Raw genomic sequence first — 13685 nt, forward strand, 5'->3', positions numbered from 1 at the left:
TGACCTCTGAAACTTTTGTGTTTTAGTTCACCAACAATAACAAGCAGGAAATTGTTCAACTGTAGAAGAATTATGAGGATGACATCACCCTGGTCCTCCAACATTACCAGGATGACTTCATAAATATGATAAGTATGTGATAAAATTTTATCATAAAATCTTATGTGGCTCTACAGTTAGAAAAAAAAATACACCCCCTATATATACACACTACTGAAGTAATCTAAAAAAATTATTTTCCATTTTTAAAAATAACATATTTCTAAAAATACATAAATTGTAACACTTTACAGTTACTATACAGCAGTTAAAAATTCACAGCCAGTGGAAATAGATACATAAAAAAAATAGAAAAGCATGGTAACCAGAATCAACAGATGGGCAGATTAATCATTCCCATTCTACTACAAAAATTATTCTCATATTTTATCTAAAAATGTGCTATAAATTCAGATATCTCAGACTATACTTACTACACATTTAACATACAAGATATAATGCCAGCAGTAGAAGATGCAGCCCTTATGTTTTGTGATTTTAAAGATGTAATATGGTATTTTCTCCTGTAAGTTTGTCCACTGAAAATTTTTTTCCTAATTTTAATATTTTAGTTGCAACAAATAAAAAAGAGAGATTAATCCAGAGCTGCTCTCTTGCATGGAATCTAGAATTCACACTAAAATCCCCCTTCTGCTGAAGATAATATTAGCTTGATTACGGCTTTTAAAAGGTATTGCTGTTCATGAGTGGGACTTACAGACAACCCTGCTTCTTCAAAGAGAGGTTGATTAAGCAAGTCTTCACAAATTTAGTCCTATAGCTTACTTTTTTATTTTCTAGTAACTTTGCTACAAATATGCAACAAAATTAAGTAGTCTATAATAAATTGGCTAACGTTTTTCTGATTGTGAACACATAGCTTGCAGCTTTTAGTAACCTGAAGTTTACAAACTGAAACAGTCACATCAATATAGAAATACACATAACAGAAGAATGAAGTACCATTGACCTAGCCTGAAAAGCCTGACTGAGATCTAGCCTACAAAATTTTGCATATATCATTCCTGACATAATCCCAGATAATGAACACATTTTAAATGGAAGGTATTGAAAAGAAAAACCTTTAGAGAAAAGTGGACTACGTTTCTTGAATATAGTGCTAGCTTAAGATAGTTGTTGCAGTTGTATTACTGGTGATATTATGGATAAAGAACAGCATTGTGAGTCAGGATATATGGGCTTTCACTCGAGATTCTGGAGAAAACCTTGTATGCGACCTTTTCATCTCAATATTCCCAGCTCTAAAGTGGGATAATAATGCTAGGATTACTGCAATGTTACAACACTCATTTTATTACTGTTTTTTAAGGAACTTTTAAATTTCTTGGATGAAAAAGTGTAAAACATTTTTTATTACTTTAGCTGAACTGTAGCCTCTATTATGCTAGCTAGTAATTCTTTAAGTCACTTGAGAGAGGAAAATGAAAATAGTAACAATCCCCCTGCCTGAATATTACCTTTGCTCCAGTGTATTATTATAACAGGATTTCTGCATTTTAGAGACACTAGAGGAAAAAAAGGCCAGTTATATGTCATTCATGATGCTATTTTAGCCCACATCTTCTATGTTCAGGAATATGTATATGTATGGAATCACAGACCCATGCAGGCTTTCAGGTCAGAGTAATGAATGTCTCCAGAACATTAAGTCTAAGTCAGCAGAATTCATTCCTAAATGAAGGATGACAAGGTAGTGCGTTCATCTTCTGTGTTTCTACAATGAAGAACTCTGATGACAATCTTTCATCACTGTTCTGAAAACTAAAGATGAAATCTAAACTCCACTAAAGACAGTTAAAGTTACATTTTATTTTTAATAAAACAAGGTATCAGCCAAAATTTTGATGTCTCAATGCATAGCTAATAAAAAGATGCCAAGTATCATATACATTCAGCAACTACAGGTTTTAGCATATTATTTACTTCAGGTTTGGTTTTGCTTATATCTACAACATTCCCTTCAAATAATTGGTGAACAAATTCCAGCAATCAGGTTTTAAAGCTGCATATACAAATGTTTTGCAGTTTCATATTTGCAAAAATATTATATTAGAAATACCAGTTTGCTCATCTGTCACATTATTTGAGGTCAGGAAACAAAAGTAAAATGCAACGTAATGAAAAAGTATTGTGCACACTTCTATTAGTTGCAATCAGGCATTAATGGAGAAAATGAATGTGTAATCTGATTAATTTTAAAACAATTTAAGCAGTTAATACAGTTTAAGTCATCATCGGTTTAGCCTGTTCAAATGTGAATTTGAAAGTACTAACATAGAGTGTACGCCCAGTTGTTCTTTGTTACTTATTAGTTTTGTGTTATAATCATATGTGGAAGTCTACGATATTCTGACTCGTGTCCCAGAGGAAAAAAACTCACTTTTTTTTCTATTTCTGTGAAGCTGAACACCCTTAACACCTGCTATCAATTTTTGAAAATGTTATATATTTAAGGCTATAACTAGCAGCTATCTAAAATGTGAAACAGATCCTTATGTCTGAAGTTCTTACCTTGTGATATTTTGTAAATGAAGCATGCTATAATTTCAGAGAAGAGCTGTAATTCTGGGTCACTGTGAAGAATTCAATTTACAGTGTACATTTTTGTCTGCACTTTGAGCAAGTTGTATAGAATATATTATGTTTCTGAAATTCATTTCAGCAGGTGCTAAGATAGTAACAGATAAAGAACTAGAACTATTTTTATGGATACTGAAGTGCTATATAAATGGTGGTGTGAATAACAACATAGCCCATTAAGAATTCCTTGAAACAAGTAGTATTATATGAATTAAGCAAAAGAAAAATTTAACTAGAAGGATTGATTGAATAACGCACTTTAAATAAGAGATCAGACAAAGATAATGTTTTTGAATACTTGCTTGCTTGTGAATTATTAAATGTTGGGACACAATTTAATTTTAACACTTAATTGGCTACCATCCTAATAACATGATTTTTTTATCACAGATTGGTGAATTAAATTATTCACATTATGTGACTATTCACCTTTAGATGAGAACTGACATGACAGTATTGTTCCCGAGGTAAATTATTTGACATAAAATATTGTGCTTTTTAAAATTTTTTGTCCTTCCTTTATTCCCTATCATGTCCAAATAAAAATATGAGCTTTATAAAATGGTTGTAAGAAACTAATTCCCTTGAAAATTTATGACAATTATCTGCAATGCTCTGTCTCACAAATAAATATTTGTTTATCCAAATGTTTATGAATAAATATTATGAATATTTTTGTGTTTGCATATGATTACTTGTCTAATATAACTCTCCTTGAATGCTGAGTTAAATCAAAAAATGTAATGGAGAACTCAATGTGGAACAACCAGTGAGTCACAGATAACTATGCTCTGGAGTTCCTGATGGTGGAAGTTAGTACCTGGTGGAAGAAGTACTTCTTGCTTTGCTTCAGATAGCTTTACAAGATGCCTTCTCACCAAATCCAAACCATAGATTAAAGAGAATACTGAAGCCTTAAAATACTGATCCAAATATAAAACTAGCTAAATCTGTGGTCAGCATACCAACACTCAGAGGTCGAGAGACAGACCACACTGTAGGCAGACCACAGCTTTTACAAAGAGATGTGTTTATCTGTGCTAGGAGGGACCTGCAAATGTTCACAGTTGTTTAAGATTCTGCCTGTAAAGAATACTGCCTGTAAAATGTGAAGCTATCCGTCTTCTATATTCAGTGGCAGTATGATCTCTGTTGCAGTACAGTTTCCAGTCTGGGGTGTAACAATTTAAGAACACTAAGACACTATTGAAGAAAGTCCAGAAAAGATCAAAGAGCATGTGTGGAGATTTAAGAAATGTGATGGGGGAAAAGCTGGGAATTGTTTAATGTGAAAAAATGAAGACTGGGCAGCATTCAATTGTGGCCTTAAAACACTAAGAAGCTGAAGCAAAGAAGAAAAGTAAAATTTATTGTCCATATCCAGAACAAGAAGCAGTGGTCTTCAATTGCAGTAAGAAAGATTTAGTTTCAGTGCTGGGGAAGACCTTCCGATGGTGCAGCTAGACAGCAACAGAATACGATGTGTAGGGGAAGTAACTAGGTTACTAAGAATAGACTGGGTAAGCCTCTATCAAAGTTAGCATAAATGTAATTGATCCTAATTTAAGGTAGGACCATGGATTAGATGACTGATCTCTTGAGCGCCCTTCAGCCATATGTTTCTGTAACACAGGACCAGATGAGGGGAAGTGTGTGTCCACAGTCCTTCATTATAGTAACTCCTTGCCCTACAATCTAATAGGAAGAAAAAAATAAACATAACTTTCTTATTAAAATGCCTGCTTTGAGTTACTTCAGTCCTCTGTCTGTTCTTAGGCGAAGCTTACATATGCCAAAATTATATGGTTCTTTTAAATAATTGTAATTGATGTAAAATTACCAAACACAGATCTAGTCTAAGTGCCTCTGGTCTTGATATTACCTCCAGAGTTTGATACAAAACCCACATTTATACCACAGGATAAGAATTACGTTGAGTTTAAAGTAAATATCACTAGGGGGAAAAAAAAAATACTGTCCCTAGTAGAAATCTAAGTCTATGGGTTTGACCAGAACCAATTTTTCACCCTTGTGTTTTTCTCTATCAGATCTAGGTGAAACTAAAGAAACATATTCAAAAGTTTATCAGGATACTGTCTTAACAGTAGTGTGGGAGGCCTATTTAAAAACAAAACAAAACGAAACAAACCCCAGCACACAGAAAATTGAAAAATATAGAGCCACAAAATAAATTTCTGGAAGCAGCTTAGGTGGGTGGTAGACTGCATGAACTACTATGATTCATGGACTTCCCTATTATTAATTTCTTCTCTTCAATTACCTAGTTTATCACAGGAAATGAGATTATCAAAAGAAGAATTTTTGGAAAAAAAGAAGTCATGTATGATCCAAGGTCATTTTCAGGCAGTAAGACTGTTGCTCACTTATTCAGAAACGTGTGACACTAGACGTTAGAGAAATCTTCAGTAACTGGTTATTGGTTGAGAGGCAATGGAAAAGCAGTTATATAGTTTGGGAATTACCTGTATTTGCTTCACAACTTAGATACACTTTGAGTTTCGAACGGTTATTGGTTTTTGTGACTCACTGTACTGTGTCTTAATACACCAGAAGCCATTGTAGGATGTTATCATCAAACTTTGCCTAGCACATTTATGATGTGCAATAATATAACAATGTTCTAGCGTAAAAAGAATGAGATTGCTCACAGTGCAACATTTTGCTCTTCAAGAAGTTTCAGTTTTAGATGAATTTACCTACCTAGCAGTAGGTATCTGCTATCAATTTTGCAAAGTAGTTTAACAGCTGAAAAATAAAAGCTAATAAGTGTTAGGCCAATGAGTCCTTTGCTAGGTCTGACACAATCTCCCTAAAATTCTGTTGTCTCTCCAGTGTAGTACCTGCAGCACAAGCTTTTTCCACTTTTGCAAGGAATGGGAAAGGAATAATTTTCTGGCTTGCTTTGACTATGCTTCCCAACTTGCTCCCCCTAACTGTCTTCTTACAGGTGACCAAATTTGTCCTGTCACCAGTAAATGCAGCTAGACATTGCAAAAATCTACACTGCCATGAGGACCATTTCAATTCCAGACTATGCATAAAGGAAGGGGTAAAATCTGTATGACCACAAAGATCACCACAAAACCGTACACAACATGTATTCTTTTTTTTTTTGTTAGAAAATGTCACACATGAAAAACATTAGCTTCTCCAAAAGTTAAAATGAACTTTGAGTTACTTGTTTATGATGATACAGCTGCTACCATGAGAGAGATTTCAGTAGGGTAAAAGCTAAAAACATCTGGGCAACTGGTCTTTCCATGCTTTTGAGTGTATTACTTTGCAACCCAAACTACCCCTCTGCCCCCTCCCCCAACAGAAGGGAGCAGAAGATACTTAATGGTGTCCTTATTCTCATGGAAAATCCACCAATAAATAAACAAATACTAATACTTACAAAGCAATCACAGTTGGGTAGAAAGTAATTTAATCCCTTTCTTTACCTAAATGAAGTCAGCTTTCATTTTCTTAAGGACCACAGAAAAATATATTTACAGACTGTAAATCTCACCTGGGGAAGAAGTCATCACAACACTAAAGTTCTCTTAGTTTTCCTGTAAGATTTAATTGCTGCATGAACAATGTGTCACCCCTCTGCCCCAAAGGATTAAAACATCATTTTATATTATGGGACGCAATGTTAAACAGGATTTCTGTAACTGAATTAATTTAGCAATGAATAACAGTTTGATCAAATAAACAAGTTTTCTGTTTGCTAGGAAAAAGGGTATGTGGAGGACAGAAAAAGACCTTTTTGAGGAGTTCTGTTAGGCTTACAAAATAATAAGACTTGTGTCACACTAAGCAACTGAGGATTCTTGTATGAAGCAGCATATTATTAAACATACCCATCAGAGAATGTTTTCCAGTTATTTCACTCCAAATCTGCTGTTCTGCCTTCCTTTATAGAGATCATATATTCCCAATATTTCCTTTTTCAGGGATGAGTGATATAACAGACTTTGCAAAGGAAAAGACAGATACATAATGTATGTAGGGAAGATTCTCTTACTTCTCACACCCTGCTACGTCCAGTTCTGAGATCTGATCTAACCACTATTATCTGTTTAATTTGCCTGCTTCATGGGTACAGACTGCTAGGTTTGGATACCACAAGTACCACAATCCTGGCACTACACACGCTAGTGGGAATCAGTATATCAGTTGCTACGTTCACCGATGTTAGGAAGTTTACTTTTACGGGTTCTCTTACTCATTCCAGCCTCTACTCTTTCCTTCTACCCAACCCACTACCATTCTATGACTTTGTTTCTGCCAAAAGCTAAATCAATTATTTGCATAGCTGCTCTCTATCTAAATGAGAGCATTAAAAATGTTGTGGTGTAGGGTGAAAAATGATTATAATTCTTGGTTTTCACCCCTTTTCACCCAAAGCAGTTAGTAACTTTTGCCAGATGGCAAAATGCACTATCTTATTCTGAACAGCTATCATGACCACCTGCTCCCAAAATACTATTCAATAATCCAGGACATGTATTTTAAAGAAAGTTGCCAGCTTTGTACTATTGCAATTCTATCAAAGACTAGACAAACTGCATTAGGAGAACAACTATTTATCTCTACATTCCAAAATTCAGTTTGGTTCAAACTAAATGTGTTTCTGCCATTTTGGCCACCATCCTGAAGGTATAATATGATTACTACTTTTTTTTTTTTTTATTAGAGTTTCATGGATGATGGCCAGCTCTTATTCTGATGGTAATGTGGTAAGTTGCATATAATCAGTGTTGATTTTCATGAGAGATAAAATTATAGATACAACATCTTACAGAAGAAAATGCATAGAACTCACAGCTAGTTTTAAGAAATTTATCATCAGCATCGTATCACAAATAAGCCCACTAGAAAATCGTGGGGGATGTGAAACATCACATATTTCACCAGAGAGTTTACCATCATTCGTATTCAAAACAGCTTTCTCAAGCATTGCTTCAAATATCACTATGTGACACTTAAAATATTTTTAAATAATCTAGGTACCCACAAAGCAACTTTTGAGATACAGGAACTAAATCACAACACACAAACTACAAGGTGGTCTTATTTACACGTATCAAGATTTTCACAAAGAACAAAATGCATTGGAAAGGAAAAAATCAAAACCAACAGCATTCTTGTTCTTTCCCCTTTCCAATTAAACCACATTAATCACCAGATCAATTAAAAAAGCAGAAAGACAGAAATTATTGATTTGTGAGTGTCTAGCAGAGAGAGGTTTCAGGTCATAATGTGAAATCAAGGAAACTATGATCCCATGCCAAACAGAAGCAAGTACCAAAGAATCCTGATGCACTTGGTCAAATGAATGTATTACTTGATGTATAAAGTATATGAGAAATTTTTGTGACATACTGTACAGTGGAATAAGGAGAAGATTTGGAAAGCTAATGTAGCAGACTTAGTTACTTCCAGTCTGTCTCTGCAGTTTCTTAATATTTCAGTATCCCAAGGATATTTCATGAACAGTCCTTTAAAGGATGGGATAAGGATATAGGCACTTAATAAATGTATTGGAACAATGAATAAAATTTAAATGAAGCAAACCACAGTTTTATTAAAAGACACCAGCAAATTTTTGGGATCTTCACATTTGTAAGCAAAGGGTATCTTCTATAGTTAAAACTTTGCATATGTCGTTGTTAAATGATTTAAGAAGACCATGTATAACACCTCCTAGTACCCAAAAATCCCATTGAATTTCCAGTTATATGACTACCCATCAAAATATTTTACTGTGACTGATTTTATTAACCACATGGACCAAGACCGTGAATACTGAAGATCAAAAAACCTGAATCTAATATTGCCATTGTCTTAAATGTATTTACATATTGTTTCATCTAGTCATTGGGAACAGTAGAAAATAGTTTCCGTGGAAAACAGAGCAGGGTACCCTATGATGTATTTTCCATATTCTGTATCAAGAACGCAATTTAGACCTTAAAATATGGGGTTATTGCATGCTAAAACCTCCTAGACTGACAGCAATTTCCATAACATTGAATGCATAATGATCCCTTTCGTAATCTGGGAAAAAAAGCCCCCGATCATTTCAACATTCATATGTCAAAGGTATATAAAATGGAAAATGTATAAAGGAATATAGTGATCAGCAAAGACATGGCTGATGTGGTCAAGTACTTGTGTCTACTGTATATAACTGTCGAGCCTAAAAACGCAACCCAAGCGTAGAGCTATGGCAAATACTTCAAACTTAGAGATCAGGTTGTACCTAGTTGCCATGTACATGCCTATTAACCACTTAGAAATTGCCCTAAGGCAGGATCAGTGATCAGAAGGATTAACTCTATAGTGCCTTGTCGTGGTTTAGGCACAGCCGGTAGCTGGGTGCCACGCGGCCGCTCACTCACCCCTCCCCCAGCGGGATGGGAGAGGAGAAGTGTAACAAAAGGCTTGGGTCGAGATAAGGACAGTGGGAGATCACTCGCTAATTACCGTCACGAGCAAAACAGACTGAATGTAGAGAGGAGATTCATCTAATTTATTACTAGGCAAAACAGAGCAGAGCAATGAGAAAATACCATCAAGTCTTAAAACACCTTCCCTCACCCCTCCCATCTTCCCGGGCTCAACTTCACTCCCGGCTTCAACCTCCTCCCCCCTCAGCGGCACAGGGGGGCAGGGAATGGGGGTTGCGGTCAGTTCAGCACACATTGTCTCTGCCGCTTCTTTGTCCTCAGGGGGAGGACTCCTCTCAACATTCCCCCGCTCCAACATGGAGTCTCTCCCACGGGCTACAGTCCTTCACGAACTGCTCCAGCGTAGTCTCTCCCACACAGTGCAGACCTTCAGGAGCAGACTGCTCCAGCGTGGGGTCTCTCCCACAGGGTGCAGACCTTCAGGAGCAAACTGCTCCAGCGTGGGCTCTCTCCCACAGGGTCACAAGTCCTGCCAGCAAACCTGCCCTGGCGTGGGGTCCCCTCTGCACGGGTCTACCGGTCCGGCCCGGACTTGCTCCAGCGTGGGCTTCCCACAGGCCACAGCCTCCTTCAGGTGCCTCCACCTGCTCCGGCGTGGGGTCCTCCACGGGCTGCAGGTGGAATCTCTACACCCCCTCATCCTTCCTCCATGGGCTGCAGGGGACAGCCTGCTTCACCATGGTTTTCACCACGGGCTGCAGGGGGATCTTTGCTCTGGTGTCTGGAGCGCCTCCTCCCCCTCCTTCCTCACTGACGTTAGTGTCTGCAGAGCTTCTTACATCTCACTCCTCTCTCCGGTTGCAAAAGTTTTCTTTAACTCCTTTGTTTTCCTTCTTAAATATGTTATCACAGAGGCGCTGATTGGCTTGGCCTTGGCCAGGGGCGGATCCATCTTGGAGCCGGCTGGCATTGGCTCTATCAGACACAGGGGAAGGTTCTAGCAACTTCTCACAGAAGCCACCCCTGTAGCCCCTCCCGCTACCGAAACCTTGCCACACAAAACCCAACACATGCCTAAAACTGAATGAATGGCAAAATATCATTAGACTATACTAATGATAGAGTGCATCACCACAGAAACAGTAGCTCTTGAAATACACATTTCAGGAAGAAAAATTTAAAAGGAACATGTTAAAGAGAAATATAATTCAAAAGATTTCTAAGTGTGAGTTGCAGTAAACTCTGAAAAACAAACAAGACCTACCCTTAGAAATCATCAAACAATATCATAATGAATTTAACTTCATTTTCCAAGATTAGCTATTAAATAATAAAATAAACCATTACAACTTCAAGAGTTCAGTAATATTTTTATGCACTACCCGTATTATTAATAGCATTTTATTGCATTAGTAAAGCATGCTTACATTTTATTTTGCTTAATCTCAGAAACACTGATGTCTGTGGCTGACCAAATGAATAGTCAGAAAACCCATGTTTACTATACATAATTCCTTTGTGTGTGTCATAGTCAGCTCTTCTCTCTACCATGCACCCTGCATGGTTTTAAACAGAGCATTAATTTATATAGATCCAGTGAGGGAAATAACTGAAGGATCAGCAGACTAAGGAATTTAGTAATGGCCTGTAGAAGTTATTAGATCAGACTACAGTAAAAGCAATGCAATATTATTTCTTGTCTCCTGCAGGGGAGAAAAAACAGCCCCCCTGACATATGTGTCTAACTTTTATAGACCAAGACAAATACAGTTGTTCAAGATAATTAATCCCCTTGTGTTTGATGCAAGTATAATATATTATCCTCACTCAAACTCAGCAACAGGTTGTCAGCTTGCATTCTCAATGCTGAACCTGTTGTTTCCTGCCTTAGAGAATTGTTCTCCCTTGCCTTGGAGAATGCTACTCAAAATGCTGGGAAGCTTTGAGAATGAGCTTTCCAGCAAGTCTCTGCTGCAACAACAGGTATGAAGACAAACTGTAGGGTATGTCTTTTATAGGAATGTGAATTTTTATAAAGGCTTTCTAAAATGTCCACAAATACTATTATTCAGTCCACTATGAGTTGCCTCATCTGAAAAATGAACTCATTTACTGAATTGATGCAGAGTTAGGATTCAAAACTGAAAGTTCTGTGCAGCCTTCCTAGCAACCATTTTCTGCCACTGACATATATGAAATTTGTTTAATGAAATCCATACATTTTTAGAAACATTTTTTTTCCTCATTTTAATACTCTCTTTCATTCTGCAAGCAAATATTATCAACTATTCATGGAAAATCGAGACTAGCAAAAATAATTTCTTTCATATACGGGATGTGAGAGAAGCAGCTGTTCCTGTACAACCTGAGGAAAAAGGGTCAAATTAGAAACACAGGCTGAGGCATTATAGTCATGACTGTAATTTTTGATGCATCTCTAATTCATTCAAATTGTCTATATGTTGCAGATGTGTTTTTACCTACCAACAAACCACTTTTTTTACCCTTGCATTCTGCTTCACTGCTTTTACATTGTAATTACAAAAATATGTGTGAATGCCTATTATTATTAATATTTTTCTTGAAGTCTTTATCTTTTTCCAAAATGATCACTAGCATCATTCTAACAAAGTGACTTGTAGAATAGCCCTTGTCTATATAGGAAGTAATTTTAGATTCTGAGTTTATAGGGGTTCTTTGGTATTTGTTGAATATTTGACTCTAAGCTTACTGTAATACACCACTGCTCCCCTAACAAAATCTGCTCTACTATTCCTACAAACTTTTTTATCTTCTCTTAGAGTGTTTAATGTTATTATACCAATATTTTCATATAAAAAAAATACCAGATTGAACCACATTCAAAATGTTGATAGGATTTTTATTTAGCATCTTACACATAATTTCTGCGAGGCATTGAGATTTTTTTATTTTTTTTTACTAGCTTGTACCAAATTCCTAAATTCAAATATCCAAGAAGACTAGGTTCTGTCATTGTGCTCATATTAATTAGCACTGTAATTCCTCAACAGTTCTACACAGTGGTCATACTGGGCCTGTTTTCAGTAGTTTCTTTATACATTTTTGAAAGTGTCATGAGAAAAGAACTGTGCAGTAAAATGCTCCTTTGATTTGCTGATATACTATCACTGCCCACAACCCGCTTCCTGCTGCTTAACCACTAGTTTTCAGTGTAGCTTGTACACATGAACTTACTCCTTTGCCATGGCAGTATAGAAAATCCAGAAACAGGGTGAAACTAATGTGCAATAATAGTGTTTTAATTATTTTTGGAAAGTTTTTTAGTGGTTTCCATGCTGATTGGTCAGGAATAAGTTATTTTGCTGATAGTTTAAAATACAATCTCTCTGTATCTTCCTCAGAGCATTAAAAGAGTATTCTGAGTTGGCATCAGACGGTAGAGAAGCAAGAGCTCCATCTCAGTGTTTCAGGAAAGGGATGTGCTTGGGACATTTTAGAAGAAGGTGTTTATGGGTGTTCTGGGAGTCAGAGAGGAAAAAGAGCAGTCATGACCAGAACACATCTGGGTATAGATACTGTGACGAGCTTCTTATGGCAATAGGCTGACATTTTGTGAGAACTGTCATCGGTTCTCCAAAGATACAATGATTTTAAATATTTTTGTTAACTAATACCTCATATTCCAAAGACACATACATCTGATGCTTGTCATCATCACCAGCTCACATCAACAAAACCACGCTCATTTCCAGCAGGAAACCCACAACTTTGTAAAGCATCAAGTGAACTGTGGGGTCAGTCTCAGACATAGTAAGCCAGTCACATTTTACCGTATCTCTGAAATACTCTGGAAGGGACTAAAATAGAAGACAATGCAGCTGGAAATATCTTGATTCAATGATGCTGTTTGATGTCACTCCAGGATCAGTAGGATTCAAGAAGGATCTAGCCCTAGGTATCTCAGCGATGCAGGGGTATCAGCTGCAACAGGAGTAGAAATGCATGCAGGGCAGACATGGCAACACTCCTGGGGGTAAAAAGCAAGTTGTCATGCATATATGGTGATGTTCTATTTTTCTTGCTCTGCCAAAATTATGGATGATGATGAAATGCAACCATTTTGGCTGCTGTTTCAGATGGGCCCAAGCTGACAACCCTTAGTATTAGTGCAATTTGTACAATTTAAAAGAGTTATGAAACCTGCAAGCAACACCATAATACTACAGTTCAGTATTACTACAAACTTTCTAAAAGATAATGGCAAGATTAAACTATGTACATTCTTCTATGACTCAGTATCTATCTCTAGGTCCAATTACTTTCCCCCCCAAGACTGCCCTTCTTCAAGATCTGCAAAGGGTTTGCTTTGGTTTTTCACTCAGTATATATACAGAACTGATGACACAGTAATTCCCTTTCACAAGTTGCTTTGCAAACTGAGACTTTTATAAATGGGTATATGTATAGGAGAGGGGCATTATAGGCAGTTGATTAATTAGGCCGGTAACTGGAATCAAGTAATTAAGTGGGCATTAGAATCTCATTACCATCTCTAAATTGGGAAAATTGAAAAAATATATGATGCATAAGGCAAAATGGATTATAATAAAACTGCTAAGACTTGTTTTCAGGAATTAATAT

The 13685-nt window shown here is 36.5% G+C and overlaps 1 protein-coding gene across 1 annotated transcript in view; it reads left to right on the forward strand.

Annotated features, from left to right (window-relative positions):
- Window positions 1–13685, forward strand: part of LOC129199763 (uncharacterized) — a 158924-nt gene that overhangs the window by 72910 nt on the left and 72329 nt on the right. The gene's annotated exons all lie outside the window — the stretch shown is intronic.

This window comes from Grus americana, chromosome Z, assembly GCF_028858705.1.
Source record: "Grus americana isolate bGruAme1 chromosome Z, bGruAme1.mat, whole genome shotgun sequence".
NCBI classification, from domain to species: Eukaryota; Metazoa; Chordata; class Aves; order Gruiformes; family Gruidae; genus Grus; species Grus americana.